At 39.6% G+C, this 8,918-nt stretch overlaps 1 long non-coding RNA gene across 2 annotated transcripts; it reads left to right on the top strand.

Annotated features, from left to right (window-relative positions):
- Nucleotides 1-1,088: 1,088 nt before the first annotated feature.
- LOC134643176 (uncharacterized) lies at nt 1,089-6,906 on the top strand. Of its 2 annotated transcripts, none has more exons than XR_010096350.1 (5): nt 1,089-1,179; nt 2,503-2,599; nt 5,103-5,147; nt 5,490-5,609; nt 6,149-6,906. It is a non-coding gene; the product is annotated as an uncharacterized LOC134643176 (long non-coding RNA). The 2 variants fall into 2 exon arrangements; XR_010096351.1 differs by having other exon boundaries at nt 1,116-1,179; nt 2,541-2,599.
- The last annotated feature ends 2,012 nt before the right edge of the window (nt 6,907-8,918 follow it).

Genomic DNA, 8,918 nt, shown 5'->3' with positions numbered 1-8,918 from the left:
GTTATCATATAAAATATTGGTCGTTCCATTAAATCCATTGAATCCTCCTTCCCCCTGACACATAATTTTTCACAAATATCAGTGAAAATGGCATTAGCAATGCAGTGAAAATATTTCTGCACTTTTCGGTCTAAATGCAAATCCATCCCCCGGATTTTGTCCATGATTAGATCCAACAAAAGTTTCTGGTGAGAATGAGAAGGATGGCAATTTAAAAATTTACCAAACTTTGAAAGCACAGCCCGAATTAATGTCCCTAACCATCTTTCAAAGTCTGAGGTGTTTTTGGGTGGCTCACAGTCTACAGAAGATCTGTGACTCTCTATCTTTTCACATGACTCCGTTTGACTTATGTTTGTTAACGGTGGGATGCTGGCTTCATGTTCAACACAGGATTTCTGCTGCTGGGGATGTGGAATTGGATTGTTTTCTGCTTTTGCAGCACTGTGTTGGTCAGCATTTTGACAGCTTTCTTCTGTGTTAGCTGTTTCATCAGAATCGTCCAAAAATTTCACAGGTGACGATAAGGTTTTGCCAATGGTGGTGTGGACAGAACAGTTTTCATGTACAGGGAAGTTCTGGGAAGACCTCAGTGGTGGTACTGATACTGACTGGTCACACAGGGCCATTATGTCCTCTACAAAGAATACAAGCCGCTTAGCGGTGAAGCAATCCGGATAGCCTAAGACAAGGTCTGCCCACTGAAAACTTGTAAAACTATAGAACAAGTTATTCAAGAGGGATATCAAAGCCTGTACTGTAGATTTATCCTGATTGCTCAGAGCTGTTTTATCATTTGTCATTGTGTTACAGTTTGAGCTTGCCATTTCACTTTTTTGTTTTTCAATGTTAAATTTATGTCTAAAATGTTATTTTGTGTTAAATTCCGTGTTTGAACGTTTAGAACCGCTGCTAATGTCCCGCTGTATAAATGCGTTTCAACTGAACTTAGCCAGGTCTATATATAAGGTCTCTGTATTAGCCTAATCCGTGTGTGACGTCACCAGTCCTTTGAAGATTGCCCCGCCCGTCATGACGAAAGGGGTGGGGCAAATCTGTTGCTTAGCAACTGGTAAAAAAGGCACTCCTCGCTGAATGCCACAGTCCTCCTGCGACGGGACACCGCCTCCGCACTGCTGTTTAAACATGAAGTGTGGATGTTAGAAGATCCCAAATATGGTGAGCTACTGCAAAATTACTCACGTTTTTGTTCTTGAAAGTGAGCGATAATAAGCGATATTTTATTGAGAAATGACAGTAGTCTGGCTGTTTCTCTTCATAGCTCTTTTCAAAACACGGTTACCTTCGGTCTGTTTGGCTAGCAGCTTAAAACGTAGTTTCGGTGTTTTTTTGCCTTCTGTGATTAATTCTGGTTTGCCTGCTTTATGGAGCTCAAACCAAGGCAAAATTGAAGTATCAGTATCTAAATGTAAATAGACTCAAACTAGGAGTGGAACAAAAGGGGTCCTTTCAGGTGCCAAATCTTCACTGCTAACATTTTATGCATGTTTAGCTTAATTGTAGAAAAGGTGCTTGTAATAATGTTTGGGTGAATAGGTGAATGAGACATGTTGTATAAAGCGCTTTTAGTGCACGAGCAAAATACAAAAGCCCTATATAAAAAGCAGTCAGTTTACCATTTATGTATTTGTTCCATTAAACGCTTCTGTGAAAATCAAATTGATACTTGTTCAAATAAAAAAATTGAATCAACTAGTTGTATTCTCATACATTTATTAATCGACTATATGTAGAAAACTGTGACACTGTGGCACCCTTATTGCGCATTGTTGCCCTGAGGCAACAAACCAATTTCAATAGCATCAATAGAGGGTTAAAATAATTTAAGGAAAAATGAATTCAAATGATTTTCTGTAACTACAAAAATGACCTAAATAAGACAGAAGTACACATTCATTGTTTTTAGCGTTTTGTCAACAACAGGGCGCATGAGGTTTTTTCAATATTTGTTGTGTCTACAAGGCTCAGGTGCCCTCATGAAGTGTCTTATTTGTATTGTTGAAATCATTATAGAGAACGCAAAACTAAATTACATACAATTATAATTCTTGGCACTTTCTGGTGTGTGTGAGTTAGTGTGTCTCTTTTATGATTTGTGGGTCCAGCATCAAATTCAGAATCCTTCCCATCACACATGAGGTCTTGAATAATCATCTTATTTTAAAGACCTCGTAGTTTGATAGTTTGCTCTCAGACTGTAGGCTTACTTGTGGTTTTAGGATATTTAGAAGTAGAAGGGGATCATCCTTCTGTGGAACCAGCTCCCAGTTTGAATGCAGGAGACAGACACTATCTCTACTTCTAAGATTAAGTTTCAAAGTTTCCTTTTTCCTAACACATGTAGCTAGGGCTGAATCAGGTGACCATGAATCCTCCCTTAGTTACCCTGGGACTACCCTGCTGGAGGATTCCCACCATGTGTTTATACACCTCTCTGCATTCAATAATTAGTTCTTGTTCATCTCTGGCTCTCGTCCACAGTGTCTTTTGTCCCGTCTTCCTCTCCTCATCCTCAACAGGTCGCAGTGGGCCGCCCTTCCCTGACCGTGGTTCTGCCAGAGGGTGCTTCCTGTTAAAAGTGAGTTGTTCCTTCCCACTGTTGCCAAGTGCTTGCTCAAAGGGGGTTGTCTGATTGTTAGGGTGTTTTCTTAATTGTAGACTTTCTACCTTAGAATCTAAAGTGCCTCGAGGAGAATGTTGTTGTGGTTCGGCTCTGTATAAATACAATTAAATCGAATTGAGTGGGTTCAGCTGTTTTGTGAAATAAATGTGAGTGACACGGTAAGTAATAGCCTACATGTAACTCATGGTAAGAAGAGCAATATCGCCCCCTCCTGGTTCAACTAAACTATGTTTTTGTCAGAGAGACAGGTTAGTTTATTAATCTTTTATAAAATAATGGTCATTCGATGTATTTAATAGATAATTATATAGAAGTCAGTAACACATAGTAATATTTATGTGCAACATTCCACCAGCTCATCACTTTATCCTTTCCAATAATAATACATATGCACTAACCCAGTGGTTCCCAAACTTTTTTTGCTGGGCCCCCCTTTGTTTCTAAGAAAAATGTTCGCGCCGCCCCCCCCCCTCGCGCGCGCACGCACGCGCACATTCTCCAACCACACACACCCATATTTTGCTCCATTGCGGTTTATTTCACACCTCAAACATTTAGTAAACAATTAAGCAAATACAAGTAATCTGCAATAAATTACAGGTAGTAAGAAAATAAACTACTAACTCTTTTATGCTACGTCCGCACCTACACGGGTATTTTGAAAACGCAGCTGTTTCGTCCACACGTAAATGGCGTTTCAAATCACCGAAAACTGAGATTTTTTTTAAATCACGCAACGTCAAAGGCATGTGCCTTTTTTCACGTCACACTGTGCGCCACGTTAATGTTTACATGAGATGAATTGCAGAATGGCAGATAGAGATAAAATACTGTTAATCTGACTATCTGCTGGTTTTACACGCTTACATACACACACGCAGTTACTGTCCCTCCATTTAGAAAGGCAGAGGCGTCACAGTGTGATTATTTTACATGTAGTTGTTTTTTTTCCTGTGTAATAATATTCAACATTGCTATTAATACATTTTTCAATCCCTCTGTAAAATGGGTTCAAAAACATAAACAACTGTTGGATGTTGTTTGTCCGTGATTTGAACCGGGGGAACAAATAGTGGCAGGATCAGCCTGATGTTATTTGTATCCCACTGTAACTTTACTGTATAAAGAGCTAACATCTCCAAAATGTCAGGAGTAGTTAGTCATTACAACAAGTGTTTGTGAACTAAAAATCAAGAATGTAGGATACTGTTTGTCCGTGATTTGGAGAGCCCAGTGCGTGCTCCCGACGAAGGGAAAACCAATTCTTCAGGGGAGACCTACCTCGGCACTTGTGCAGGTGAAACCAAAGGGAAGATATGCGTCACCATATTTTCTAGTCTTTGGCTTAGAATGAAGTTGGTTTGGAAACATATTCAGCGATGCTTCATCTCCTGATTTGCGTTTGTGGAGGCGCCCCGTGCTAGCAGTGTCCAAGCGTTTTGTTTTTTTTGTTTTGTTTTGTTTTTTCCTTTTCATGTCACGCCCCCCTGCAATGGCTTTGCGCCCCCCCTAGGGGGCGGGCCCCACACTTTGGGAAGGTCTGCACTAACCTCATGCTTGCTGTTAACAATAGCCTAAAGACACAAAATCAAGTTTAGTTTTTTCCTGAAGTTTATGTTTTTTTTATATGGTTAGCATTTATTTTGTTTCTTTTTAATAATTATATTGATTCTATTGATTGTTTGCCAAGCACTGAGGTCTCTGCTTAGACTGTGCTACTGGGATCACTGATTTAAAAATGAGGTAAAAGCACCAAAGTTGTGCTCAAAATAGTACAGTGAGCTACAACCTGTGCTGTAGTAACTCTAACAGACTTATTGTTTTTAAATACATACATGTTTAGTTTTTTAAACCTAATTATATAAATTTTTTTTTCCGCAAAAGTGGCACCCCAAATATATGTAATTCAAAACTTTCTTTAATTATTACCCATTTGGCTGGTCACATGGACCCAGTCTGATGGATAGTTACTGAATATTGCTGCTGGAGTCTCAGCCATTGACTGTATGTAAGTTATATAGAGATACAGTCTTTTTTTTAAGGCTGCAGTCAAAGCAAATCATTGTAAAAACAAGACAAGTCAATAAATTCAATAACTATAATACTAAACTACAATAGAGAGAAAATTAATACAAAATACATAATTATATTATGTAAAAATTATACAAATATTTACATATAAAATAAATATAATACTGTTTCAAAATAAAAGCCTTTTAAACATCTGAGCTGTTTACCTTGAATTTAAAAAGACATTACAAGGGTACTAGTTTCATTTTCATCTAAACATAATCAAAATCAACCTAAATTAGCTTACATATTACAGCTGAAGATGATTTTAATAAATGTATTGCTGCTTGATTTTGTTTTAGTACTGCAGTATAATTTATCATGTACAAAAGCTCCAAGTGTTGTTTCTCTGACTTAATGTTCTGATGACATTTGTGTTACTTTGCAGGAAATAGTCAGGACCCAGATGAACCTGAGCTGGAATTCAGTGTGGGTGAGTAATATGAGCATTTATGAAGGCTGTCCATGACCCATAATTAAATTAAGTGTCAGTAGTGCCACTTATTGCAAGTGACAGTGCACCTACTTTCAGCATGGAGTCTGCTCTTATGGTGGCAAAATAAATTCAGAAAATCTCCATCAAACAGCAGCTTAGCAGCAGAAATATATAAGGTCAGCTGGTTGTGAGTTAATGAGCATGTGAAATCAGTGTGAACATTTTGAAACAAGAACTCTCCAACCTCGTAATTGCAAGACTGCCTGTGTAGCCACAGGAGCCTTCAGAGAGTCTTCCTGCTTGTCTCTTGGGTTGATTTACTCGTGTTTTCTCACCCAGCATGCACAGACCTGGTGACTCCTTCTCTGGAACGAAAACCCAACGCCTTTGTAGCAGTGAGCTGCACGACACCGCCGCAGACCTTCTGGACCAAACATGCCCAGACTGAAGTTATAGAAGGTCAGACTCATCACTCAGATACAGATACAGAAACTGACTTAAAGCTATAGTGGGACTAATGTTTAAGCAGCTCTAGCTTCCATAACATTGATTTCAGCTTGTAGGTGTGACTTAGCTACGACATAGTGACCTGTTTGCCATCACCCACACCTCCCTCATCCACGTCATTCAGTCTGGATGTTTAGGACGAGGGAGAAATGAATAAATTAAACTACAAAAACACACTTTTGTTGCCAAACACACACACATCTCCATATTATTGTGTGTTGTTGCACTGTTTGAGACTGGTTGTGGTTGTGTGTGTCACATTTCCAGTGAGCCAATCAATGACTGTAATGGGGTTGGACTAATTGGAGGCAGGTATAATTGATTGCACTGATATGCTAGTCTACTTATAGCCCAAACTACAACCACTGCTGTGTTATTTTGTCTCTCGGTGCAGGTATGTAATGTGACAAAAACTCTAATGACCTGATATGTTTGGGATGGATGGGCTGTGAATTATATAGTGAATTGTCTTATTTTGTCTCTCTGTGCAGGCTAGGGCCTATTATATGCCGCAGCCTAAATGCAGCTGGGTTGCAGAGGATGGAGTGATCACTGGCTATCTACTTACAGGGTGGTGGGTCTCAGGGGACAGCTGCTACCCCTGTTGAAGTGAACAACGTGTGGAGTGCAACTGGCTTTGTGGCATAGCTGGCTCTGGCCTTGGACTGTGTGTTTTTACTTTGTACCTAAATGGGACACTGGACATTTTTAACTATTATTCATTGTGTTTATAAATTAAATTTTAGAATTTTATTGACTGTCATCTTTTTGCCCACGGCGGAGACGGTTGGTCAGACCTAGAATCTCTTTGTGTGTGTGTGTAACGTCAGCACTTTTTGAAGGGTTTTGCATAAAAGAGTGTGAGCAGGTCAAAAGGTCAATACATTTATTGTAGTTTTATGGCAGCACCCTCTAGTGGCCTTGAAGCAAACGGTCTCCCAAGTAAGCCATGACATCTCCGGTCTCTCCTACTTTTGTGTGCTCTGCTGGAAGAGCAGCATTGGATCTAGTGATACAGACTGAGTAAGCTGATTAGGACAGGCCTGGAGAAATGTGGTTTGCATGAACTATCAGAGGAAAAAACAACCTTGTACAGCTCATACTTATTAACAAAAATTATAATACACTAATAATAAATACTTTTGATGACATTCAGATTTCTGGACTCACAAGTTCATAGAACATTATGAAACTCTGAGATAAGTCATTTTTTGTTCCTTCAACTAGAGCAGGGCGATATGACCAAAAATATTTATCACGATATACATTTGAAAATTTGCGATTACAATATAACTGACGATATAATTGACACTAGACAAAATACTTTACAACTCCACAACTTTATTAGTGCAAAAACCCCATCAATGTATTTTCACTTAAACAAGCAGCTGTTTTTTTTATGTGCATTAAAGTTATATAAAAATGTAACAGTGCAAATGCAAATTCCTTGCTGACAGTTTAACCAAAAGGCATTTCCAGTGGAAATTGGCCGACATGTCCTCAGCATAACCATGTAAAATATCCACAAAAACGTAAAAAGAGGTTATACACACACAATTCGGTAATATGTTGAAGCACAGTACGTATCACTCCGCGAGGCTCCTGCCTACGATAGCCGTAATGCTCCGACAATCCATCGAGCGGTGCGGGTTCGTAGCTTAGCAAAGTCGTACTAAAACATTTGACAGGTTTTCGAGCGCCGTGTACCACATAAAATCGTTTCGAGGTCAGTAAACACAACCAGAATTCATACATAAGGCACACGGGATTATAATGGACACTGTCGATTTTCAGAAAAATCAAAGGATTGATTTTAAGTGTGCCGTATTTTCCAAACAACACGGTAATAACAACGGCCCGCTAGCATGCTCTACCAAAAATAGTGCTTTGTTGTGTATCTGACGGACGAAAGCTAAACCAGTTCCACACCACTGAAGTTGCAGCATTTTTACAAACCAGTTCTGGTTCATCAGTTTCATTTAACGATCCACTTTGCTCTTCTCATTCTCCGTCGCCGCCATGTGCGTATGTAAACATAGGCACTGCGCATGCGCGTTTTACCCATATTCTATCGCGATATTTCATTTGGCCCAGCCCTACCTTCAACTATTGTATTTAAGCTTATGACTCACTCACAGTATGTTCATATAACTGTCTAAAAAAAACGGTGAGGATGTGGCCGCAGTGGCTGAGAAGCAAGAAGTTTGCTGCTGTTTTTTTGTTTGTTTTTTTTAAATTGGGAAGCATAAATGAACATACCACAAAACCCTGCACGAAGGAGCCATATTTGTTTTTTGTGTGTGCACAAGATGAAGCTTTACTATTATTACACATATGGTAATGATGTCAGCATGTTAGCGTGCAACACACAAACTCAAGTGGTGTTCCCAAGATAGTTGCTGACTGGCAAGAAACTTCTAGAAGAAATCTGGTGACAGTCCAAAGCACAAATTAACATGTTTAATACTCGTGCAAGACCCTGTGGGAAGGTGCCAGATTGCTGTAGTTTGTTTAAATCAGGAAAAGTGCACGATGATGACGAAAGCTTATAAAACATCTCTCTCTCTCTCCTTACCCTAAAGGAATTAGTAATTTCTGGTTACATATTTAAAACACAAACATCGAATTTAGGCAGCATAATTATTTTATTTTTAGAGAGTTGTGTGCAGTATTTTTTGAAATGCATTACAAAGTAAGTTATTATTGTAATCACATTGCAATATTCTGTAACACAGTAATGAACCGCTTTGGGTACTAAATTCAGTAATTACATTACAGTTACAATTAGGTCATCAGTTCATTCACAAAGGTTGTTCAATTATTCCACTCAGAGTGGATAGAAACAAAATTCTGCCAAAGCAACTTTAGCTTCTTGCAAGCATCTGCACACAAAGGATGCTAACACAAACCAAGAGTGATTTTAAAGTTGAGCGTATGCCGACCCCAGCAGCCAAAGGGAGCTCGGGGGAGAGCTTCTGGGGGTCCAGTGATGTGTCCTGAAGAGACGACATGAGCTCTCCGTCCTGTAGGCCCACCACCAGCAGTAGGTGCTGTCTGTCTCATTCCGAGTTAACTGCTACTCCTCTACATCTAAACGAGCCAGTTGAGGAGGTTCAGGCATCTGACAAGGGTGCCTCTTGAGCGCCTCCTGGGTGAGATGTTCCAGGCATGTCCCACCAGGACAGACAGGACAGACCCAGGACATGTTGAGGAGATCACAGCACTCAGCAGAGAATGCCTCAGTGTCCCCCAAATAATGGA

Source organism: Pelmatolapia mariae, linkage group LG15 (assembly GCF_036321145.2).
Source record: "Pelmatolapia mariae isolate MD_Pm_ZW linkage group LG15, Pm_UMD_F_2, whole genome shotgun sequence".
Lineage (NCBI taxonomy): Eukaryota > Metazoa > Chordata > Actinopteri > Cichliformes > Cichlidae > Pelmatolapia > Pelmatolapia mariae.
Note: the sequence above shows the minus strand (reverse complement) of the source record. Positions and strands in the feature narration are given on the sequence as shown.